Genomic DNA, 27,250 nt, shown 5'->3' on the forward strand with positions numbered 1-27,250 from the left:
TAGGTATTCCCCGCTTTTCAAAAATTCATGTTATGCCCCTTTGCTTTTACAAAAGACCTACGTTAGTACTTGTTTTTGCTAACCCAATGAAATCCTAAGAGGATTTCCACTTGTTATGATGAGCACTGGGAATTATATGTAAGTGATGAATCACTAAATTATACTCCTGAAAACAATATTACACTCAGTGTTAAGTAACTAGAATTTAAGTAAAAATTTGAAACAAACAAGAACAAAATTTAAAAAAGAAAAAAAAGGAAGGGAAAACATGAAACCAGCGTTCAACATTGGTTTTGCATTGAGATGAGCTCATATGGAGACGGTGCAGTGGAGCAGCAGTGAGACCTCGCCCAGATGCTTCCCTTGGAACCAAGCTCAGCACCTCAGCATCCAGCCACCAGAGCTTTGACCTGTGTCTGTGAGCATCTGGGCTTTATTTAGATTTATTCTGTACATCTGTTAGTAAGATGTATCCTAAACTCTCAAAAAAGCCTAAAGGAGATGATTTGGGGGAATCTGGGTTTGCTAAAAAAAAATATTTCCATATAAGTTAATGGTAATTGCTTCTTTGCTCTACACCATTTTGACTTAAAACTTCATAGAAATGTTCTACTTGTGGATGGCTGGGGAAACCTCTATTAAGTTACATCCGGTAGGTTGAATTTTAAAATAGAATCAGTGTCTCTCTGTTGATGATTCAGAAAAAAATGTTTAAAACATGATTAAATAATGAGTTGTTCTTATTTCAAATAAAATTATGATTTGCCTTTGATTTTTTACTCTAACACTACCTCATGCATTTTTCAGCAGCATGCGCTCTCATATTATATACCATTAAGCAGGAAAATGGAGTTTCCCTGACATGAGCAGGTAAAATGAACTCAAGCGTCGACTCTTTTCATTTTAATTAATGAATTACCTTTAATGAATTGTTTTATTTATTTCTTAGGGGTAGATTCTTAAAAACCTACCAATATGTACTCCTATAATCCGGAATACCACTTGCAGACATTTTAACGTTGCAAGGAATTGAGAGGATTGTGGGATGGTTTTTATAGGTGGAATGCACAAATAAGCTAGGAAAAGAAGAAGTTACATTAGTAATTCATTCTGACGCGTAGGAAATTATGTGGTGGGGAATTATATCTAATTATGTCCCTGCTCACTATTGATGAGGATTCAGTCTGAAGTAATAACCTTTCAAAGACGTTGAGTTATTGCAGTACCTGGAGGACTCTGTGAGCCTAGAGCCCGGAGGCCTGCATTCAGCCGACATTCAGTGGACACACGGAGTTAAAATACACAGCCAATTCCATAGGTTTGGAGAACGATCTTTGAAAGATTTACTGGGTTTATTTAAATACAGCTTTCTGAAGACGAACTGGCATGAAAACATGTGCTAGCGTCCAACGATGTACATGCACTTAATGTCACTGAAATGCACATTTGAAAAAGGTTACAGTGGTAATTTTGGCTATTTATATTGTATAATAATAATAATAATAATAATAATAATAATAATAATAATAAAAACGTGCACTTGGGTGGCTCAGCAATTTAGTGCCTGCCTTTGGCCCAGGGCATGATCCTGGAGTCCCAGGATCAAGTCCCGTGTTGGGCTCCTGACATGGAGCCTACTTCTCCCTCTGCCTGTGTCTCTGCCTTTCTCTCTCTCTCTCTATGTCTCTCGTGAATAAATAAATAAAATCTTAAAAAAAAAAACATGCACAGAACAATCGACTTGGGGCACTTGGGTGGCTGAGTTGGTTAAGTGTCTGCCTTCGGCTCAGGTCATGATGCCAGGGTCTTGGGATCAAGTCCCACATCAGGCTCCCCACTCAGTGAGGAGTCTGCTTCTCCCTCTCCCTCTGCCCTTTCTCCCTGCTCGAGCTCTCTCTGTTCCTCTCTCAAATAAATAAATAAATAAATAAATAAATAAATAAATAAATCTTTTCTAAAAAACACCTTGCAGGTGATTAAAAAGAATAAAAATGGTCAGAGTGGTAATTTTGGTTATTTGTATTTTACTACGATGATGATGATAATAATAATAATCATAATAATAATAACAATAATAATAAAACATGCACAGAACAGTCAACTTGGGGCACCTGGGTGGCTGAGTTGGTTAAGTGTCTGCCTTTGACTCAGGTCATGATGCCAGGGTCTTGGGATCAAGTCCCACATCAGGCTCCCCACTCAGTGAGGAGTCTGCTTCTCCCTCTCCCTCTGCCCTTTCTCCTTGCTCGAGCTCTCTCTGTTCCTCTCTCAAATAAATAAATAAATAAATAAATAAATAAATAAATCTTTTCTAAAAAATGCCTTGCAGGTGATTAAAAAGAATAAAAATGGTCAGAATGGTAATTTTGGTTATTTGTATTTTACTATAATAATAATAATAATAATAATAATAATAATAGTAATAATAATAAAACATGCACAGAACAGTTGACTTGATCTCATTATGCATGAACCTTCTGTGAAAAGAAAATACTTGGGGTTAGAATTCTGTTAGAATTCGGGTTTGAAGAATTTTGCCAAAAGGACTTCAGTAGTGGTCAGATGGGTGTGTGGTCGCACATGAGGGATCTAGGCGCTAGCAAGTGTGCTGAGGGAAATCAGGTGTTCTGTTGGTGACACCCACTTGTGAAATAGTGATCATGACTTTATCTCCCACGCAGGACTTTTAGGGATCTTTACGTATCCATCACGAAGCTCAACAAGGAGAGAAAGTACACGGTTTCACTGGCTCTGTTGGCCAAGGAGAACTTTAATTTGCATCAGACCCAGTAACCTTTGCCAGAAGTGTTCTGTGGACCAAATCCAAATTCCTCATTTTCCAGATCGAGAAAAACGAGGGCAGTAGGAGTTAAGTGACTTGTCAAAGAGCACACACAGGATGGGGTTGGAATCCGTGCGCCCTGGCTCCCTATCAGACCTCCTTCCCGTAATCAGTCAATAATATGTCATGGCGTTGGTGAGTGTTCAGATGACACGGGTCCTGCCTACCGGGTCAGATTTCCTTGATGATTAGTAATTAGCAGTTGTGTTGCAGGATGTGTCTGTGCAGTCATTTTTCCCAATTACCCTTGACAGCGATGCTGCGATCCAGGTTATCCGTCCGCCTCTTTGTCTTAATTCCTTGGCACTGACCCCTTCTCCCATTCCCCTTCACAGCTGCTGAGTTCCCTTTATTGACAGGCCAGGTAGGCATTTCAGCTGTTCTAAGGCATGAGAGTTTCTTCCTGAGATCCCACCCAGGTGGGATTTTTAGGTGAAGAGCATGGATGCCCCGGGCTCCAGTCAATGAAGATGAATGTCTGGGACATAAGAATGTCATCGTGTTTCTCCCCCAGGGTGGAGGGATGACTTGAGGGGACTCATGGAGGCCCCAGTGGGTGGGACAGTGGCCTCCTCACCCAACGCCTTCCCAGGCCTCACGGGACAAATGCTCACGCAGCAGTGGTGCGGGAGGCCACCAGCTGTGCAACGCTTAACCTCCAACCTACAGAGCCTGCTGACAGCTCTTCTGTTGTCCCTTCCTGTGCCTTGATTTAATTTCAGCTTCTGAAAGCCCCAGGTATTTTCACAAGAAAGAAAAAAAAGCGAGAGAGAGGAAGAGAGGAAGGAAGACACAGAGCGAGCAAGCGGGCAGCCCTGGGTCATACACTGTTTGACTGAGTTTGACTCGTCTACAGTTTGACGATCGCATCTATGAGAGTCAGGAAGGAAGGTGGACGCCCGGTGACCCAGCAGCCGTGGGCCCGGCGCCCGGGAGTAGGAGGCCCAGAGCCCCCGCAAGGCCTCCCAGGCCTCAGAGCAGCAGGCGGGCAGCGCCCGGCCTTCCCCTGTACAGGTCGGGCTCACGGCCCACGTGGCACCTGCTATCATCAAGGACAATTGACAGTGACAGGGCCTGGGGTGCCCGGGGGCTCCGGGTTGGGCATCTGCCTTGGGCCCAGGCATGACCCGGGTCCCGGGATCGAGTCCCGCGTCCATCGAGCTCCCTGCATGGAGCCTGCGTCTCCCTTTGCCTGGGTCTCTGACCCCCTCTGTCTCTGTGTGTGTCTCAAATAAATGAACGAATGAATGAACGAATGAATGAATAAATAAATCTTAAAAAAAAAATAAGAGGTCTTTCTGATTTGCTTCACTGCTAATCACCAGGCACGGGGCAAACACATGTGAAGTAATAGTCTGTATCTCTGTGATTTTTATATTTTCCGAGGTGTTGGTAACAGCGACCTTAGTTGTTTCGCTGAGGACTTCTTATGGGCCAGACACCGCATCCGTCGTGCAGGATAAGCCTCTGTCTTCATTAACAGTGAGGCCGGGATTTTGAGCTGTGGTCTCTGTCCGTCCGTCCATCCGTCCGTTTGTGCTGCTCTAACACAATACCGTAGACGGGGGTAGGGGGTCGGGGGGGCCAAGGGACGACAGAAATGTACCTCACGGCTGGGAGGCTGAAGTCCAGGATGAAGGCGCTGGCAGGGGCCTGCCTGGTGAGGGCTGCCTGCTGTTCCCGGGGGGCCTGTTCCCGCCGCGTCCTCCCGTGGGGCGGGGCGCGGACTTCTCTGGGGACTCTTCTAGAAGGCTGCTGACCTCATTCACGCCCCCCCGACCCCGTGGCCTAACTCGATGGCTCCCAAGGGCCAACTTCCAGAGACCACCCGTGCAGGGCCTGGGACTTGATGGCAGATTTTGGAGGGAAACCTGCCGAGCCCGGCATCCATCGTCTGTCCCAGGCTTTATGTATTATTTAGGAATCAGAAGCAGGACAGGTGAGAGCCGTGAGCTGGCACAGCCCCCGCCGACCCGGCCACCTCGTGCACCACCACCAGCCCACGCCCCTGGGCTCACGGAGCTTGTCGGCGGGGAGGTGGCCCGTGACCCGGGGGCGCCCAGGCCCTCTCCCTGCCTCCCTGTGCAGGGCTGGTTGCTGTTCCCTGGCCCGGCGGCTTTGGTCACTGAGCGATGATGTTTGGATGGCAACCTAGGTGACAGCGAGGGACCGAGATGCCAGGAGCATCGTGGGCTTATTCGCCGTCGGACAGGCTGCTGGCCCGGCCTGCGCGGCCCGGGGAGCCCACGACGGCTTGGCAGGCTGCAGGGACCCCCGCGGTCGCCACGGCCCGCTGAGCCAAGGATCCCTGGGCTCTCACCTCTCGGGCTGGCGCTTCTCCCTGAGCCCATGCTCTGCCCCCAGCTCCCCCGGGGTCCCCGGGAGTCAACCCCCGGGGATGAGGGCCATGGCCCCAGCAGGCCCAGGGACCTCACTTCCTCTTAGGGTTGCGTGCATCCTCCTGTCCGGGGCTTTCACAGTTTCAGAGATGCCCCGGGCTCCGCTGCCCCCTGGGACTCTGTGCTGCCCCCCGAAGGGCTTCTGGGACCCCAGGTCACCCCTTTAGACTTCAGCTTTATCCTGTTTGCGAAGCCAGTGGCAGTGGCCTGTGAGCTGCGGCCTCTGAAACCTCCTTGCTGTCGGGGGGCTCCTCTTCCCTCTGTCCGGGCCAATGAGCTTGTGGGGCCGGAGCGCCAGGAGGAGGACAGGCAGGAGCAGGAGGGCACCCCAGGGCACTGGGCACCCCTGGGGCCTGCGCGGCCCTGCTGGCGTCTGGGGGTGGGGGCCCCTGCCCTGGGCTGCACCTGCAGGTCCCATGGCCCCACCCAGACACGCTGCCAGCCCCCTCTCCACACCGTCCCCTCTTGCTGCAGGGGCCACTAGCAGACTTCTCCCAGAGGCAACAATGGCCCCGATGGCCCACCAGGTCGCGGCTGCCCCATTCTTGCAGCGGTGCAAGGCAGGCTCGCAAAGTAGCCTGCGCACATTTCCAGGCCATCGTTTTACTGTCCTGCCTGGAGAGCCTCGTGGTCCCTCTGGCCCCAGACAGGACACCCTGTGCCCATGGGGCAAGCCGGCCCCATGACCCTCCCTCACCCTGGGCTCCTTGCAAATTCCTGGACGCGGGGAGCTCATCCCCACTGCAAGCTGGGCTGCTCCTGCACCGAGTGGCCCTGCCTTCCTGCCTTTCCACAAGCACATCTCCCTCTCTGCCTTTTGAGTCTAAAAATATAATCTTTTCAGAGAATCCTGTGTGGCTAAGTCTTTCTAGATTATCCTATTGGCAATCCTCTCCATCATGTGGCACTTACATCGTTCGTACGTGACATTTATTTGATACTTTGTCTCTCTCTGTCCTCCCCCCACTTACAATAGTGCTGACACGTGGCTGTCAATAACCTTGGTCATCAATAAACGAATGGATAGGTGATGACTGTGTGCGGACATTGAAAATACTAGATTAACCCAAGGAGAAGTCACCCAAAGCCACCAAGACGAATGATAAAGGTTGTATAAGGGAGCAGCTGTTAAACTCTTGATCTCTGAGCAGCGATATTCTCCGAGGGACCTTATTCCTTACAAATGAGCTAGGAATTGGGTAAAACTGGGTAGATGCTGTGTTTGGTAACAACCATAGCAAGGAAGACCAATATTTCCTTGACATGTGTTTTTCACTGGCCTAAGTGTTTGAGTAACGTTTCCAAGTCAAGTGTCTGTGAGAAATCCCAATAGGAATGTTCCAGAGGCTGATGGAAATGTCTACCTGGAGCCTGACCGAGGTCTGGGTATGAAAATAGGATCTGAGACGGGGACGACAGAGGTTCTTCTTTAATTTGTTAATTTTATGACTATTTACTGGGTACTTAGGCTGCTCCAGGGACTGTGCCACATTCTAGCTGATGTCATGGAGGCGATGGGAATCACCAAGAGGTGTGTGTCATGCGAGAGGGCACGGCCAGACCCACCTTGGGGACAACTGCATTGGGGAAAAGTGTAAGGAAGCAGAGAGGGACAAGAGGCAGCACGGGGCGAGGGACGAGTTTCACGGCAGAGGGGAGGAAGGGGCTGCGCCGCCGAGGGGACGCAGCCCAAGGGAGCCCCTGCATCTGGGCCTTTTCCCTGGGTTTTAGAGAAATGGGTAAAGTGGTAGATTGGAGGTTGTGCCTCTGCACGGTGACTGCTGGACAGGGAATCACACAACACAGCGCGAGTTCAGAGTATTTGTTTAATGGCTGTGCCTACGAATTACTTGAGTAGGTAATCATGTAACAGTGGAAGCGCATCCGCTAAAAGGATTATCGAGGCTCAGATTGGAGGTGGAAAGAGTATACGTTTGATTTTTTGCTTTGGCAACACAAAGGAAGTGGGGCCTCAGGAAAATTATTAGGAGAAGCGACCGTCAGAGGACAAGGTTGACACTCAGGAGAAGGGGGCCAACGATGTGTACGGTTGTCATGACCCCAACAACAACAACAAAAAATAGATGGAATGGTGCATATTGAAAATTATTAGCATCCCTGTAATGGAAGCTGTTATAGGGGAGGGTGTTTATCCAATAAGGGCTTCGTCTCCTAAAAAAAATAAATAAATAAATTTTTAAAAAAAGGGCTTCGTCTCCTAAATGTTCTACTCCATGTGACTTAGTTTATTAATTAGAATTAATTATTCAATAGGTACATATATGGTTGTTATCACAAAGATCACAAAGCTCACGGACAACTCCCCTTGACTTGAAACACACACACACACACACACACACACACACACATGCTTTCAAATGTCAGTTTAGGGAAATAAAACAAATATTATTCAGAAATAATGTTATAGAAGAAAGATTCAGACTTCCATGTAAAATAGAAAACATGACAGCATGCAGGTAGGTGTGCGGCGTAAAGGCCATTTTAGATGGAATACAGAGGAAGCCCGCAAAAAAACATTAGAAACAACCCAACCGAGTCTAGATGGAGACATCCTGACTCATTCAGTAGGTTAAGGACTCAGGGTAAGAAAACTAAACGTGGTTGTGTTTCTGTTGTTGTATAAAATGTAGAGAAATCCCTGTATCCCTAAAATAGCCATCACAAAATTAAGATGTATCAGCAAACTGCCACAAGGACTAATAATCAAGCCTGTGCCAGAAAGCCATCAATAAAGCACATATCCTGTCGCTTTTTCCCGCCGATTCCTTTCCGCCACCCTGGGAATACCCAGCGCCTGGCCTCGCTCCTTTCTCCTTGTCTTCACCTTACCATGGTTCCCCCGGGTTCTTCTCATCTGAGTTTTCCTTCTTGGGTCCCCCTTTTCACACTTTCTTGTCTTGCCTTGAATCCTCCTTGCCAGGGTGATGCCATCCTGTAAGCGGCCCCCTTGGCGCCCCAATCTTGCTCATGGTGTCCCTCGGCCCCGTGAGACTATGCAACTGATGAACCTGCAATTTCCGAAACTTAGTGTCCGGGCCACAAAATTAGCTCCAACGGTTTCTTTCTTTCTGATGAGGTAAACTGAGTCAGCTCTTTCCTTGCATGGTGTCCACTGAGAAGACAACTTCTGATGCTCACCGGATGGTTTCCCTTCAGGGTGGAGCTCCCCCACTTGCTCAGTGAAGCTGCCTTTACCGTCTGCCAGCCACTCACCACCACCCCGGGCCTCCTTGTGATGCCACAGCAACCGTCCTTCCCTTCCCTGTGTTTAACTGGTTGTGTAGAGCTGTAGGATACAGCCTTTTGTATCTTCACACTGTTTCAAAGTCACATTTTAGGTACCTTCTTTCCTTAGCTTTATGTTTCTTAAAAATGGAATATTATTGATTTCCAGAGTCTATGGCAGGACCTGGCAGTTAGTAGGTGCTCAGTACTGGGGTGGGTGCACAGTGTAGTGTATGCTGAAGTCCCTTGAGAATTCTAAACTTCGTATCAATATATATATATATATAAATATTTTTTTTTTTTTGCTTGTAATCAAGAAAGCTAGTTGTGACCTATACATTTTCATTTATAAACAGAGGCCTGGAAAGTATCCAATACTTACTTCTTTGACCAACAGAAAACTTTGTAGACTGGTATTACCTCATACTCGCGTGTTAGGATCTATATTCCACGAGGTATAAGAGATGCATGATGCGGCCTGAGTGAGTTCTAGAATGCATTCCTTCAAGAGAAATAAATTCCAATGAAAGAGGTCTTCACTATGGAGACTTTTCTGATATTCGTGGCTTTGGCAAAGGGTTCCTGGAAGCCATGGGCTTTTGAGGCAGGCATCTGCAGTCATGACTCTGCAGGGAAGGAACACATGGGAGGAAACTGCAAAGCCCACCTGGTTCTAGAACCCCATGCTTGTGTTTCCTATTTCAGTCGATGGTAACTCTCCAAACAGTTTCATCTGAAAGCTTTTCTTTTCTGTAAAGAGGATCATAATTTTTAAGGTTTTAAAACCTTTTCCGTTATCACCTTCCCAGCATGACTGGGTCTTGGGGGGCTTCTTCAACCCGTTAGCTCTGGTACGAAATAGAACTCTTAGAGCACCTTGCACCCATTCATTCCATCTGTAGTCACTGCGAGCTGTGTGGGAGGCTTACGTCACTTGCGGGGGATCCAAGACATGGTTCTTTGACCGTGAAAGACTCTCGGTCCAGTGGGAGTTGTAAACAAGTAAACAAATCCGTGCTCTTCTAAAGGTCCTTGTGTGGTGGTGAAAGTGTCCAGATCAAATAAGGTGTCAGCGGACATGCAAGGTTGGAGGCGAGTCTTGCCAGATGGAGGAAACTGGCCAGTAGGTCCCTGGGAGAGCGGGGCAGTGTGGGCAAGATGCCAGCATTCCAGGCAGGAGAAGGAGCACGGGCAGGAACAGGGAGGAGGAAGGTGACAGGCACGACGGAGAGGCTACAGATATGGTGGATTCCTTGTGTGCATCCCCCCCCCCCCCACCCAACTGAGTAGGCGCAAAAGGGCAGGAGGTGGTCAGACTAAGAAGAGACGTGCATGGTAACAGAAAGCCAGCTGGAATTCCCTCCTTTCTGTAGGGCACCATGAGTATGCAGTTGTGAGCATTTAGAAAATTGGCTTTATACAGACCCGGGGGCAAGACTGCCTAAGCTCCATAAGGACAGACACCCCAACCCAAGAGGTGCATGAATCCGTCTTTCCTGAGCCTATGTCCCCTTGTCCGCCTTTCAAAATATTTTCTCTGGCTTTTCTCGCCTTGACCTTATGGCATTAACTACATACATTTTAGCTTTTGTCCAGGCTACGCTTCTTGAAACCTTCGTCTTAAGAAACAATAGGTACAGAACAGAAAGAAACAGAAGAAAAAAAAATTTGTAAAGGAAAGTTAGCAGGAACTGTCACACGTAAACGTTCACATTGCACGTTAGCATAATCAAGACTGAGAAGTCTGTACTGAAGAAGTCTATTCAACATTTTAAATTTTCTTCAATCCCAATATGACCTCTAACTCCCACAAGTACCAAATGCTTTTTGCATATCCAACGTACAGATTTGGAGAAGAAAAACAAACACAAAAACAAACAAAAAAACTGACCTCTCCTTAACAGAACATTATAGAGGATCTTGAGTTTCTTGAAGGACAAGCTCTCTATGTGCTCATGGATACTCACGAGCCCTCCAATCCTCTTCTGGGTTTGGAATATTCCGGAAGCATGACTGTTTGATGGTACTATTGATTCAGACAGGTCCCTCTGCCTGCCTAAATTGCTTACGTATTAACTCAGAAGCTTCAAGAGAAATACCAGCTGTGGACATTTAAAAGCCAAATGTAAATTCTTGGTGTCAGAGCAGGGTGGGGGAGGGTGTTCCTGAAAGTCAGAGTTTGGGCTTTGAACGGAGGAAGCAAATCCCTGAGAGCGGGCGCCACCTAGAGGTGTCGGCGGGAGGGGCCCCTGGGCTTTGACACAGGGTCCCTGTGGGCACCTGTTTGGGATGCTCTGCGTCTCCTGGGGTTGGCGGCCCGAGAACTGAGGCCCATTCACGTCCTAGAAATAGACGTACTGTTATGTTGCTGGCTCCATGGCTTTCTCTGAGCCAGCTTGGAAGAAATCGTTAGAACTGAAACAGAATCGCGCTTGACTTTCTCACTAATCCTGACAGAGTAGGTCCTGTATCCGCGTCTCATGTGAAGTGTGCTCGTTTGTGTTCATCGGGAGTCCAAAAAGAAAGTAAGCTGTAAGACCAAAAAAAAAAGACATTTTAAGAAAATGCAATTTAAGCCTGATGGTTATAGTTTTTTAGTTTTCCTTGAAACTGTTTGTATTTTATATACTTCTTTGAAGGTCCTGCTGCATTTGAAATATATACATACCCGTGTCTACAGCTCGTGGATTATTCAAAGCGTGTAACTGTGTGTCGCCGCACAGATCCTCGTGCTGATCGCTGCACACGCACGTGCCTTGCATGCATGCACATACATTTACATATGCACACACGTGTACACACATGCACATTTGCACCCGTGCACACACAGGCACACGCAGGCATTCACAGTCACACATGCACAATGCTTGTGTTCAAAATTCTGACAAAGACTTTTTCTGATAACACAAGACTTTCTTTGCCTCTGAAATCCTGGAGGAGCAAAGCTTATTTCCATTTCAGCCCCTGAGTTCAATCACCATTTATCGACCTCCATTGTATGGAAGGGCATTTTAAACTTACAACAAAATAAAGTGCAGAGGCCTAAGAAGTAAGAATAAAAACTGGGGTGAAGTTTAGGGACTCGGTGCTGGACAGCTCAGTAGCTCAGAGACCCCTTCGTGTTCTTTGTTCTATTCTATCCATCATTATGTCATCGGGACTTTGCCCTTCTCTCCATGTGTCTTGAATGACTGTGCATTAAATACACAGGTACCATGGTCACCTGTGATTGTCTAAGTAACAACCTGCCCATCCAGCCATTCATTCCTTTGGAAAATATTGAGGACTGCCCTTGGAATCATCTGGAAGATGCATTACATGGTTTTAAGAGTTTTATGCTCTAAAGATTTCATACTGATTTATAGATACATAGATAGATAGATATATAAATAAATAAATAAATAAATAAATAAATAAATAAATAAATGTGAAAAAATACCGTGGCTGATTCCAGGAATAAGCAGTTAATTTATTTTCTCAGCTTATGCTCCAGAGCTGTCCCCCAATCATCTTTCCCCCAATCTACTTACCCTTCATGCCCTATGCTAGGTAACCAACCAAGTAGTCTGTGTCCCAAACCTTCTGTTACACCGTGGCCTGGCTTCGGGGACCAGTGTCATGGTCCCCACGATGGCTTTAGTTCTCTCGTAGAATTAAAGCCCATATGTCATGCCTGCTATACTAACTCCAGCCTACCAGAGACCAGTCCCGAACTGTGCACTTTTTGTAGAGAACCTACTCTAGCGTTTGACACATAGTAGAAGCTAAATGAATACTCAGTACATAGATAACATTAAATATAGGTTTTATTTTTTATTATTTTATATTTTAAGATTTTATTTATTTATTTATTCATGAGAGACACAGAGAGAGAGAGAGAGGCAGAGACCCAGGCAGAGGGAGAAGCAGGCTCCATGTAGGGAGCCCGACGTGGGACTCAATCCTTGGATTCCAGGATCACGCCCTGAGCCAAAGGCAGACGCTCAACCAAAGAGCCACCTGGGTGTCCCTAAATACAGGTTTTAAAAAGTTTATGTAGAGATAATTAGAAAATAGGTTAACCTTTCAACTTTTGAGTAAAGATAGTTGCTGCCTATGGGTTGATAGGCAAATGCCTAAAAGTTGAAGAAAGGAAAATTTGGATAAAGGTCTATGCCATTAATTCTATGGAAATTTAATGTTAAAAGCTACGATGGGCAATACTTAAGTGGCTCTTGCTCCTGGCTTTCGGTCTGCCTCTGCATCATTCACAATCGCTTTGCTCCATGGATAGATTTCCATGTCAGATTATTTACATGGCATAGCATATTCTCATAGCAACGTGTTTTCATGGTAGGAAATATTTTGCCCAAGATGATCAAATTCGATGGGAATTTGAATGGCGACAGAATAAGTAGAAGGGAGAAAGAAAAGAAATTCCCAGAAAAGAGGAATCAATCTAAGAAAATAAAGAAGAAAACAAAAGTGACCGTTGTACCTTGTGATCCTGCTGAGGGATTCAGCAGGACAGTGGTTCCCGGGTAATCTTTAATATATGACTCCTGCGTGAGGCACTATCAGCTTACAAACACGTCAGCTAGTCACGGCTAGCTCCAGAGTCAGGGAGAAACCAATTCTGCACAAGAGGACTCCAGGCCTATTTCCCCTCCTCCTCCTCCTCCTCCTCCTTTCTCCTTTCTTTCTTTCTTTCTTTCTTTCTTTCTTTCTTTCTTTCTTTCTTTCTTTTTCTTCTTCTTCTTCTTCTTCTTCTTCTTCTTCTTCTTCTTCTTCTTCTTCTTCTTCCCTTTCTTCTTTCTTCTCCTTCTTCTTCTTCTCCTTTTTTCCTCCCAAACCTATTTATTCTTAATGATGCATTCTGCTGTGGTGATTCTCAGTTCAGTGTGGACTGTTCCTGGAGCGGCATCCCCCCCATCTCATCTCCCTGTCCTTTTCTCTTTGATGAACAATACCTTGTGCTGACGTCATTGCCTTGAGGAAATGCCCACACTCTGACTGACACTAGAGAGATTAAAGTGGCCTCCTCTGGGCTCTTCGGCCATTTCGTACCTCATCCAATGTCCAGCCCCAAACACAAGTGTGCAAGCACGGTCAGACTCCCTTACTTTTCACAATCAGAATGTGTCTGCACCGTGCCCTCCTCCATTTGCCGGCCGGACAACCGTGTCTCCGTGGCAAGACTCCAATCCCCACAGCCACAATGCCCCACAGAAACCCATGCCTCCATGTATCATCCACAGCCCATTTCTGGGTTCATCCCTATCAGTGAGCAAATACCCTACTTGAGTTTTAAAAATTATTAAAAATAGAAAAAATTTAGCCTTTGGTTTTTCTTTGAATTTCCCAGTAGGGAGGCAAAAGTATTTTATTTCTCAACCCTGTATATATTATTTCTATTTTAAAGCCACACCAAATTGTATCCCACAAGTTTTCTCATTCTGGTCATTAGTCAGCATCCATACGTGTGACCTAACATGAGAGGCACTATCACCATGGCCTGGCTGGTGGTGTTTAAGATGGATTGAACATCTCAGTGCCAAATGAAGGACTTCTTTGCACATGGCCCCTGAAAAACTTTCCTTTATCACCCATCTGGAGCAAAAAAGCCTAGTATGAGTAGTACTGATGGGGAGCCTGACAGGACCTGCGTCAGTTGCTCTTGGAATGGAGCGACCCATCTGGTTCATAGACAGCATGTACCCATTAGTGAAATATGATTCACATTCAAACTCAGTTGCTCCCCATTTGGTTTATACACTGGTGAGAGATTTTCCAGATGTTATTTTTGAGTATATAAATATGCTCGCCTGGGTGAAGAGCCTATATATTCTTGCATTTTGGACGTTAGGGAGCTGAAAATGACTTCAGATTCAGTTTTAATCCAACAACTCATTTTTTTTTAAGAGAAAGAAAACCACATGACTCAGAATTAAACACCAGGTCTTGGACATACGGAAAAGAACCTGGTTGGGGATCAGAAAATCAGGGTCGTATTTCTGGGTGAGCCACTGAGTCATTGTCCTCAGCTTCCCAGAGTAGGAGAGGAGTTAATTGGAAAGGTCTCTTGCCTGAATGCTGGCTTATGAACTGCACTGGGGTGATGAAGTTTTTCAGCAGCCAATAAGAAATGTAAGGTAAATTGGGTAAACTTTTCATAACTTTTAATACTCATTTATGTTGTATAAAACATAATGAACTTTTGTTCTGATCATTTTTTGCTCTTTAATAAGCAAATGGCAATAGTAGAGAGTATTATTGTGTAGATAACCACTGTCTACTGATGACGTCAGGAGCTGATTTTTGAAAAAATACAATTTAGAAAAAAAAATGACATTCTATGAAATCCAAAATTTCTAGGATCTCTAACCTGAAAAAGCTCTAAGGTTCTGCCAATTCTTTAGTCTGGAAGGATAACATATATTAAGTAAATTTTTATCATTTTCTGCTAATAACAGGAAAATTAATCACATGAGATCACAAGGGATGAAGTACACTTTCCATTTCTTAATGAGAGTCTCTATATTAAAGTCTTTTAATTCATTGGGTTTTGGGGTTTTTTAGAAGTTATTTGTACCTATGTCTTTGGATGCTAAGTTTCGAGTTTTCATTAAGGTTGTAAATAAATTAGAAATTAATGTAGGCATGGGAAGCAAAAAAAAAAAAAAAAAGCAGTAAGGAGGGAAGTAGCTAAAGGTGTTTTGAACATAATAAAGAATATTTATTCACCAATATATTATTTGAAAGTATGGCTTGGATATGCAGTAGACAGCACCCATGCTTCCTTGTAACTGAACATGAATTTATTGGCCCTATTATCACATTACTACCCCACAAAATGCTGTTTTCAGCTACAATTTTTTAAGTTAATTTTATTTTATTTAAGTTCAATTAATTAATATATTGGTTATTGGTTTCAGAAGTAGAGGGTAGTCATTCATTAGGCTTATATCACACCCGGTGTGCATCACATCACGTGCCCTCCTTGATGCCCATCACCCAGTTACCCCATTCCCCCACCCGCTGCCCTCCAGAGCAATTTTAAAACCAAAGATACACTGAATGCTCAGTATCCCTCCAAAAGTAGGGGTATAGTTTATAGTTTACTTAATTCCTCTTTTGTTCCTAAGTAGTATATTGATGACATTGACAGAATGTTTTCTGTAAATAAGATTTTTGATTATGAGGGGCCCCTGGGTTGCTCAGTGGTTGAGCATCTGCCTTCGGCCCAGGGTGTGATCCTGGGGTCCTGGGGTCCTGCTCCCTGCATGGAGCCTGCTTCTCCCTCTGCCTGTGTCTCTGCCTCTCTGTCTTTCATGAATAAATAAATAATTAAAATATTTTTTATTATGAAAACCAGTTAGGTTTTTACACCCTCAAAGAGTCCCACTGAAAAATTGTCATTTAATGTCCAGAAATACATAAGGGAAATTTGGAGGGAAAAGTTTGTGAAGAAGGTATATGTGTGTAAGGCTCTTTGCCAATTCCCTGGCTTGCAAGTCACTTTCCTTAATGTTCAATTTGCCTGAAACTTCCCTTTAAAATGAAAGATACTGCCATTTTAGAGAATTTAATGTAATACAAGGGATGTTGCTTTGTGAAGCAGTTTATGGTGGTTTTTTGTTTGTTTGTTTGTTTGTTTGTTTGCCAATTTAGCAGAGCTCCTTTCTGCCCAATTTGGCTAACTATCCCTTTGAATGCTCAAAAGTGTGCAAAAGATAAAAATAAAAATAAATACATTGAAACATATCGTAACATTTTCAAAGGGGCTCCAACTGTCTCATTGTACATGAACTGCTGTGTTTGGGGATTTGATGACAATAATTCAATGACTTTGATTTAGGTAAAGTGATTCTGGATGAATGGCATTATTTCACAGAAAAACAGAGAATAAAGAAAGTCAAATGAATTTAAGAGATTGATGTAAGGATAGTGGGTTAGGGAAAGAAGTAAAAGAGAACGTCTGGATCTTTTGAATTTTCTTTCCATTAGTTTTAATTTGATGTGTGTGATTTATGTCAAGTAAGGAATAAAATTTTTTCTACAACCTATTCAGTGATTAGAACAAGCAAATTTCCAAGATGTAATTAACATGTAGATATGAATTTCTTAACAAAGAGATGTATTTATATTTTGGATTATTTTTAAGCCTTTGCTTTGTTGTTGTTGGCTGTATGTTTTTAAAAGTAATTTCCTGTAGAAACACTTTTTGCTTAGGGGAGTGAAAAGAAGGCCTAAGACCATCTAGTTTCTTGCTAAATTGCCATCCCTTGCACAAAACATTGTCTGGGCAACAAAGAGTGAACGACTGCTAGGGAACATTTCCCATGTTGGATAGGGGGGCCTTTGCAAACCTGAGCGTGGTATTGGTCTTGGGGCCTTATAGATAAGCTCCTGGCTATATACTAATTGAATTGGAAATATCTCTACTAATTTAATATGTTAAAGATTTACTGATTTCTACTGCTTTAAGTTACCCAGATAAATCAAGGATACACTCAAACAAGCAAACCGAAGTGGAAAATTGGCTTTCTCAGATAAAGTTTTCCTCTGCGCTACTCCAAACATTAATGGAATATTATTTAATTAGCTATGAGTTTGTTTTACTCTAAACTTTTTGGGAAATTGACCCAATATTCCATTTCCTGGTTGAACATTTATAAAACTCCATGATAAACTAGTATTAAGCTACTCTACACAAGAAGAATCTTGTTACCTAGTTAGTATCCTCAGTGTAAATTTGAAAACTTGGCTTTCCTGTTTCAAACAGCTGAGATTCATAAGAGCCCTCAATGCCCACGGTATAATCATAAGAAGAGAATATTGGATTTGTGTGGGTCACTGTTGATATCATACATACTTACTTTTCACAACTGAACATGTCTCGTGACAGAAGAAGTTGGCAAAAAAAGATATTAAGCAAAAACCAAACAGCAAACTTCAGTCCACCCTTTGGTGACACTATGCCTGATTGTGGGGATTGGGGGGAGGAGGGAGTCGGGGGCAGTTGCTGGCTGAAAGGAAATCCAAGTAGTTCACGATGACCAGAGAAGAGGAGACAACTGGGTAAGTGGTAGGAGAGGAGACTTGGAAAGTAGTTCCAGGACAGACCAGGAAATTCTCCCTGTGCCTTAATAGGCAGTTCTTGTTTACTAGTAACTTGCGGGACTGTAGCAGAGTCCTAGCAGTAAAGTTATGGGACCCTATTAGTCATTGATAGTTCTTGCTCTGCCAGCAAGATGGAGGGAGGACACCTGATAAATGGGAAGAACTTAGGATCCAGATGCAGTCAGAAGAAGAGAGATTGAAAGCCCTTTGTATTTTAGTGAATTCGATGACTGCATTTCAAAAGCTTTATGTGGGTTAGAAAGGTAAATCTATGTGTGGAGTGAACCTTGGATTCCAGGGAAGGTTTATTTATTTTTATTTTTTTATTTTTTTGGATTCATTTACCTATTTATTTGATAGGAGAGCAAAAGAGAGAATGCTCACAGAGGAAAAGGGAGAGGGAGAAGCAGGTTCCCCTCTGGGCAGGGACTCCCCAAGGTGGGACTCGATCCCTGGGTCTTGGGATTGTGACCTGAGCCCAAGACAGACTCTTAACCAGCTGAGCCATCCAGCACCCCCATTTTTTAATAGAAAATTTAAACATGTGCTTATACAATAAGTCATTAGAGGGCAAGATTCAAGAAAGAGAATGATCCAAGAAGCGAGGAGTCAAAGAGACGGGAGAGGGTAGGGTAGGATTTGTTATGGTTTATAGGTAAGAATAAGGAAGTTTTCAAGTGTGGGTTTCTCTGCTCTCAAATGCCTACCACATAAGGCTGAATTTTCATCCCTCAAATCTAGAAGGCATATCAGTGAAGACATTTAAGAAAGCTACACTCCCTTGTATGTTGAAGGGATAATGCTACTGTAATTTTCGAAACCTGGATATTAAGGTAAGCTGATATAAATCAGGACAGTTTTCTAGATGTTCTTTTTTCTGGTTTCCATGATGCAAAATCCCCACAAGTATATTTTCTCCATCTTTCATGCATTTTCTTTCTGGTATATTTTTAGTCATTTCTTGACTCATCATGCTCTTTTATAGAATTGGTTTTATGTCATTCTGCAGCATATCACAGCCTAGGTTTTATTACTCCACATTCATTCTCTTAAAATTATTTTCAGAACGAAAAAGAAAATAGAGCAAGTCAAATCGGTATGATATTGAAGTTAAAAACATAATTTGCTCTTATAGTTCATCTTAGATTAATAAACTGCAGAAGGCAAATGAACAGAAACATCAATTATCAGCTTTCTATAGTCATGGAAATTCTCAAAACAGGTATAATAGAGTTTTAATAACAAGGTAATTATAACAGGCCAGCAACTTAATTCCTTGGAGAACTGCTTTTCTTTTACTCCTGAAAAGGATTCCAGTACGATATAATTTGTTTTTCTTTCTTTTTCTCCTACTTCTTCACCCTTTTTTCCCTCTCGTGCTCTATGTATTGACTGCAGAAGCAAACCTAACAAGGGGTTTACCTTTAGAAGGAAGAAATATATATTTGCTCTATTGCTACATCTCTTTTCATTCCTATTACCCGAAAGTCTCCACCCATATGCTTAGATGCTTTACATCAATAGAATTATGATATGCATAGACTTTCATATTCTAACATCACACTCAATAGGTCATAAATGGGTGTATGTTTTTGGTCTCTCAGTTTAAATAAAATTGATTGCCCTGATAAACTATCATATGTTTAACTGTTCCTCTGTTGTTGGGATTTTAAGTTTCACTTTTCTCTGCATAAATATTTCATGCTATAATGAATGTCATCTAAATATAGATTTTCAGGAATAGAAAAATTAGACTAATTAATAGGAACATAAGTGTGGTTCTTGCTCTGTGTTGATTTGTTGCTCTCCAAATACAGACCAATTCCTAAACAATATCACCAGGTGTGAGTCAATTTCAATATAATTATTTTAGCCTTTAGCATTATACATTTTAATGGCTTGTTATTTAAAAAAGATTATGAAATCTTACATTATCTCTATTGACTTTTCAATTTATGCATTTTTTAAAAAAAGTTTTATTTGAGGGGTGCCTGGGTGGTTCAGTTGGGTGTCTGATTCTTGGTTTTGGCTCAGGTCATGACCTCGGAGTCATGGGATAGAGCCCCGTGTCAGGCTCCACCCTCAGCATGGGGTCTACTTAAGATTCTCTCCCTCCCCTGCCTCCTCCCCCTGCTCCCTTGCTCATGCTCTTTCTCACATAAATTAATACATCTTTAAAAAAAGTTTCATTTTTTTAAAAAAAGTTTCACTTGAAACCGTCATGTAAATGCTTAACTTACCTAGTGATAAACAACCTGTTTATAATGAAAAGGTTTTTTAATCATTTTCTTTTTAAGAAATATTAATGGTTAACAACAATTTTAAAGAAATAAGTAAAAATAAAATCAGCTATTTAAATTTTAGATAAAGTTCAATATGCAAAATAAGTACAAGGGAGTTGATTAAAGAAAAATATTATTCACTTTTTAAAATATTTCTTGAATATGTGAAAAATACCTAAATTGTTCATCTCTCTTACTACTAGTCAGATAATTGCCAGCCCCAGCTACTTAAATTAATGCCAATATGGTTTAGATCACTGATAATCGTGTGATTTAATTCTGTCATTTGAAATAATAATAGTAACTATTTTGTTCATTTATAACTTTTCATATAATTTGTATCTATCTCAGTTTGTATTCCTATATTTATCACTACATATACATTACTTTTTCCCACTGTAGTATTTTTAATAACAATTAGAAAATTAGAAAACACTTTTCTGAAGTTAATAGAATACCTCTTTCAAATGTGAAGACAATCGCTTCTTAGCCTTTTGGCCAAGATCAAATGTGAAGACAGATTTTATACATACCTGAAAGAGGTATATGTTATAATATCCATTAAGGCATTTTAAAGGGTATTCTATAAATTGATGGTGTGAAAAATATTTATAAGAAATATTATACAATGGGATATTATTCAGCCATTCAAAGGTATGGGATCTTACCACTTACATCAAGGTGGATGGAACTGGAGGGTATTATGCTGAGTGAAATAAGTCAATCAGAGAAAGACAATTGTCATCTTGTTTCATTCATATGTGGATTGTAAGAAACAGCACAGAGGATCATTAGGGAAGGGAGGGAAAACTGAATGGGAAGAAATCAGAGAGGGGGACTAACCATGAGAGACGCTAATCTCTAGGAAACAAACTGAGGGTCACTGGGGGGGTGGGGGATGGGGTAATTGGGTGACAGGTTATAAGGAGTCATGTGATGTAATAAGAACTGGATGTTATATGCAACTGATGAATAACTGAACCCTACATCTGAAATTAGTGATGTATAGATGTTGGCTAATTGGATTAAAACAAAAAAAATAAATATTGTGTGTTTTATATCCTTCCAGAGGAAAGGGTATTTGTTTACATTATACAGTCGTTTTTGAAATTTGGGAAAATAATATTGTAATCAAATAATTTGCTTCTAGAATCATATAGGCAATCACTCAAAACTCATCAAAATTGGGACTATCTACAAATCACCCAAAAATCAGCTTTAATGGTATTGTTTCCTTGAACATATTTTGAAATCCTAGTTTTTCTGAATATATTTCCATGTCTTATGAATAATCACTGGCACCAAATGGCTGGAACTCCCTCTCTTCTCTCTGGGCATTATTTCAACTAGTCACTCATCTTTCTGTTCTTCAGACTGAGGAGAAAGAACATAACTCTGGAAAGATTTCTTGGTGAAGTAGGGAGAAATGATGTATTTTTTGAAGAGCATAGAATAAAAATGTCATAAATGGACAGATCATGAGGCTAGAGGCTTCAGGAAAAGAAAGCACTAAATAAAACAAGAATGAGAAAAAAAAATCTGTCTCCAAGATCTAGGACTGATTTTCTGGAGGATTGATAATATTAAAGGCTGTTCATTTCCTGTCTTAGGATGTCCATTTGTAGAAGCATGCTCTCAGTAAACAATTCTCAATTCATACTTCAGAAATAGTTAGCACAGGCATTTATTTCTTCCACGGCCATATCTGTTCAGAGCACAGTGGCCAATGAATTCAGCTGACCTCAACATGTATTACTGGGCAAAAGAAATTTGGTGATCTCTCCTATCTGAGTTATAACAGCCATTGCAGTGAGACATGTTGGGGCTGTGGGTGGGTGCACAATACACACCATTCCAGGTTTGATCGCATCCTCACCATGAACTTCGGTGTCACTTCCAAATGGCTGGAATGACCTTAGACCCTTAAGGTCAGTGTCTTCATCCATACAATGGGAAAAAGAGTTCCTTCCATTGGATTGCTTGGAAAGCTAAGTTGCATTTATAAGCAAATAATCTGGCAAATAGCAAACAGAGAACATTAATTTGATGATATTACAAAGAGGTGAGGAACATGCCAAGGCTAAAATAATTTTTTATAGCTTTTGCCTCATACAATTTATCTTTAATATTTAATCTTCAGAGTGACTGGGTGACTCAATTGGTTAAGTGTCTGCCTTTGGCTCAAGTCATGTCTCAGGGTCCTGGGATCAAGCCATTCGTTGGACTCTGTGTTCACCAGGGAGTCTGCTTGTCCATCTTCCTCTACCCGTCCCCCCCATTCATGCTCTCTGTCTCTCAAATAGATAAATAAAATCTTTAAAAAATAAAATTTAATCTTTACTCCAAATATATATGAATAAATAAGAATAAACAGATTTCTTTTAAAGGGGATATTTTAAAAATTAGATGAGCAGGAAAAGCATTATGATGAGTAATATATTTTCTTTGGGTTTAACAAATTAAAAATGTGAAATGAAACTATATAAAACAAATACTCTACACCAAATTCTCTATTCAAGAACAATTTTATTCAAGAGAGTTGAGATGAAAGCATATATGTCAAATCATGCTTCATTTTTTAAAAGAAACTATATAATATTGTCATCACAAAATTAAAAAATGCTGCTGTTAGAATAAATGAGATAGGATTTTTTATAAGATAATTTAGGTTTTTCATTATATACCGTTTCCACACACATGTTTATCAAATGTTTTAGCCAATCAGATTGGATCTGCCTGTCAGCGTGGAATAGAAGAGGTCTAGTAATTCCCATACATTATAGTGGATAAGACATTGGTTATAAAATATTGAATCTTATTTATTTTATAATCTAAAAACTCTTGACAAACTCAGGAATTCTTGGAGGAGGAATAGTGGCTTTATACTTAGATTATGGGACACATTTCTAGTTTTCCTAATTTTTAAAATATTATCAAATGATGGATGTTCTGTTAGTTCGCTAACTTGGAAGTGGAAAAGAATTCTAATTCTTAGAAAACAAACACAAGAGTAAAACCTGAAAAAACTCAATTTTCTTCTTACCACCCCATGAATTGATTATCAGAGACAATATAACAAGATTATATTGTCAATAACTGTTTTGAAATTAGATTTCTTAGGTATAGCACATGTAGTCCACCATCAGCACATGTAATTAAGGACTAACCCACAGATGCTCGAGTTTTTAGTTTTAAATTATCTCCAATTGTGTATTTATGTGTATGTATGGATGTATGGATGTACCTACCTACCTACATCCCTGCATACCAACCTACCTGACCCTCCAGCTCTACTGTGCCAGTGACCAAGGATCAAGGTGACATACGAGTGGAATGGCTGCTTTTTGATTGCAAGTTCTCTGCTGATTCGCATTCAGAATCTATCTGTTTAATAACGGAGGATACTTTGATTTGGAGAAGATAGACTCGATTTCCCTTTATTCATTGTGAAGAAGATAGACTCGATTTCCCTTTATTCATTGCAAACAGGCTTTGCTCATTCCAGAGAGAAGAGGTACAAGTTTTTATTTGCTGCTACAATGAATCACTGAAAATTTAGTTCCTTAAAAATCATACCCCAAAATGTATTCCTGGCAAGATTCTCATTGACCTAGAATCCAGGCTCAGCAAGTCTGCTTTTCTGAAGGAAAAATGGGCAGCCTTTTCCCTTGTCTTTTCCAGCCTCTAAAGGCTGCTCACATTCTTTTGCTCATGGCCCCCTTTTCCCATATTTGAAGCCAGCAGACTCACATCTTTCCAACCATTTTTCTCCAGTGATAACTCCTTTTGATCATAGCCTGGAAAAATTCTCAGAGTTAAGAACCCATTGTGATAGCACTGGATCCATTCAGGTAATCCAGGAAAATTTTCCCATCTCAAAATCCTTTATTCTGTATCTGTAAAGACCCCATGGTCAAGTACATGAACACATGCACAGGTTCTTGGGAGGAGGATGGGCATATCCTTGGTGGGGGCATTATTCTGCCTTCAGAGATGCCAAAATACGTACAATACCGATGCTTTCCTACTTCTGGGTGTTCGTGCAGGCTGTTCCCGCTACCCAGAATGCTGTCTTCAGGTTTTGCCTGCCTGTGCTTTGTGTTTCAAGCATGAAAGTCCTTTCTTTATGGGCATTTTTGGATATTTAGGTCCTCACTTCTATTTTCTTTTTCCCCTTTGTAATACTTACCACAGCTATTATATAAATATGTATTTGAGCATGTATTTCTGTAGAACTGGCTTCCCTCTGGCACTGCAAGCTCTCTGAGGGCAGGTACCATGTCTTATTCAACTGCTAATTGATATCATTCACCATGATGCTCAGAGAGAGAGAAACCAAACAACGGCTTTTGAATGAATACACCAGTGATGTACTGAAGACTACATGCTGACAAAAATTAGTTTTGAATTTAAGTATAAAAATACAAATTTAGTTTTTCAAGACCTGGGTAAAACCCACTCCATAAAAGATTTTATACATTTCTATGACCTTTTTATGTTCTTCCATTCTGGTGAAAAAAGTTATGAAATGCAAAAAGAAAAAAGAATATGCAGAAAGATCGAGTAAGGCATTAACATGCCATATTGTCACTGAGCTCTTGAAAAGCAAACAGGCAGATGCTTCATTTTCTAAAGCACATTCAGTAAAATGAATAAAAACCTAACTATATTGTAAAGAAAAGACATAATTCATCGAGCAGCCACATCTCATTTTGTTGTGTCATTATAGGGGTGATAATGCTGTCTAAGACAGCTGGCCAGCCCACCAGCCCTAGAAATGGCAGGATGAAAATGTTTTCTCTGGGGGAAAAAAAAAGTGCTTTACACTTAAATTGAGACACAAGCCTTAAGAGCTGTCAGTTGTGGGAGTTGGACATCCGTGTTGTCTCCATTACTTCTTTCCAAAGTACAATTATCTACATGTAAATAAGGATTTTTTTCTGGTTCAGGAATTTTAGGGTTGTCTTAAATAAATGTTGTTGAGCCAGCAAATAAAGTAACAATCTCCTCATAACTTCCACATATAATGGTCATCCCTCATAATTAGGTATACCCAAGGTCTTTGAAGGAAGCAAAAGCTTGAATCTGGCCCCTGCCCCACAAAGTCCAGGTGCATAAACCACCCTGAACATATTGTGAATGTTCCATCCACACAGTAATGGCCTTAAAATTATTTTTCTTTGGCCTTTAACTTTTCATATATATTTTGGTAAAATTTGAGAAAATTGTAGAAATGAAGTAGTTGGCTGAGGGCTAATAAGGGTTCATGTATATTTTGCATTTCCATTTACTCTACAGTTGTCACTTCCTGCACTTTACATATTTTTGTTTAACTTACTGGAAAAAGAATCCACACCAATGTTTCTTTCATCTCAGATACTCTGAGTATGTAAGATTACTTGATCCTTACAGCAATCATTTGGATTGTGAAAGATTCTTGTGAATTTATATGTCAAGTCACTGATGCTCAGTGAAGTTAGGCGCCTACGCAAGGTCAACTAGATAGAAGGTGGTGGCTGGAATTTGAATTCCTCTACTTCTGGTTGCAGCATATTATAATGTCTTAGGCACTGAGCATCTAGATATGAAAAACACGATAAGGAAGAATTAAATTCATAAAATAACTCTCCAAAATTGTATTATGGAAATTAGAAAAAAACATCAACCCAAATGCCTTTTACCCTGCTTAGCTTTTATTTTTCCTTTTTAAATTTTTATTTTTTTTAAATTTAAATTCCAGTACAGTAAACATACAGCATTATATTAGTTGCAGCTATGCAACACAGTGATTCAATAATTCTATACATTACTCAGTGTTCATCATCACTGTGTATAAATGTGTATAAATGTCATATTTATTTATTTTAGATAGTTAACATATAATGCAATATTGGTTTCTGGAGTAGAATTCAATGATTCATTACTTACATAGAGTAGCTTTTTAAGAAGGATATGTAGGGCAGCTCGGGTGGCTCAGCGGTTTAGCGCTGCCTTCAGGCCAGGGCCTAATCTTGGAGACCCGGGATCGAGTCCCACGTAAGGCTCCCTGCATGGAGCCTGCTTCTCCCTCTGCCTGTGTCTCTGCCTCTCTCTCTCTGTGTCATGAATTAATAAATAAATATTTTAAAAAATAAAAGGGATTTTTAATTATTATGACAGTACAACAAATTTATTTCAACTTAAATTTCTAAAGACTTTTCACATTTTTATCTATGTAAATTCATCATTGAGATTCAACTTCTCCACTTAAAAAATAAGTATATATTTTTTTAATTTTTTATTTATTTATGATAGTCACACAGAGAGAGAGAGAGAGAGAGAGAGGCAGAGACACAGGCGGAGGGAGAAGCAGGCTCCATGCACCGGGAGCCCGATGTGGGATTCGATCCCGGGTCTCCAGGATCGCGCCCTGGGCCAAAGGCAGGCGCCAAACCGCTGCACCACCCAGGGATCCCCAAAAAATAAGTATATTAAGTAGAAAATTGTGGGGTTCTGTGTAATCCTGGCTTGCATTGATTTTTCTGTGATTTCTATAATATTCTTTGTTTTTAATATTCAGTACTTTTCTTACATGTTACAATAACCAAAGCAAACAAAAATTGATGTGGCATGATCAGAAAAGAATTATCATCAATGTATTGAATAAAGGAACTGTTTTGGAATTCTAGCTAGAATCTTGTCATAATGAGTACAGCATTACATTTCATTGTGTTTGGGTAGTTAAAGAGGAACACTTGAAATTTCAGACTACAACAATAAAAGGAAGCAAATCTCACTGAGATATTATGACCAAAAATAAATTATTACCAGGAAAAATTATAATGATAAAGATTTGTGGGTGTACATACTTAATTATAATTTAGGATTTCATGGTAACTCCCCAAGACAATTTTCAAGATATCCAGAGTCCTTGACATTTTAATAGTTACCATTTTTTATTTATCTCATTTTTCCCATATTCATTAAGAATCATAATAATCTTGAACTGTTCATAAAATCTTGACCTAAAATTTTGTCACAGTAAGCCATTGCAAAGGAGAAAAAAAAGTGTTGTTCTTCAGTGCAAACCTATACAAAAAACATCTAATTTTCCATCCAGAGCGTCATACTTGAGTCTTGAATTTGTGGAAATATTTGAAGATCAAAGGACCTGATCTCTAAAAACTATTGTTGGATTAGCAACATTCAATCTGGACTATGGGTGTCCCTAGCGTCATGCACTGAACATGGACTGAAGAGGTGATTCATTCAAAGTGCAGTGCAGGGCTTTGCGGAAGAGGGAGGGATGGCTTGACCTGTCCATCCTCCAAACGCTTGCTCTTTGGTAGGCAGAATGCAGTCCTGACGATAGCTGGTGGTCAAATGACATTTTGAACATA

General features: G+C 41.3%; 1 protein-coding gene across 2 annotated transcripts in view; it reads left to right on the top strand.

Annotated features, from left to right (window-relative positions):
- Nucleotides 1-27,250, top strand: part of CSMD1 (CUB and Sushi multiple domains 1) — a 1,871,666-nt gene that overhangs the window by 750,542 nt on the left and 1,093,874 nt on the right. The gene's annotated exons all lie outside the window — the stretch shown is intronic.

This window comes from Vulpes vulpes, chromosome 7, assembly GCF_048418805.1.
Source record: "Vulpes vulpes isolate BD-2025 chromosome 7, VulVul3, whole genome shotgun sequence".
NCBI lineage: Eukaryota > Metazoa > Chordata > Mammalia > Carnivora > Canidae > Vulpes > Vulpes vulpes.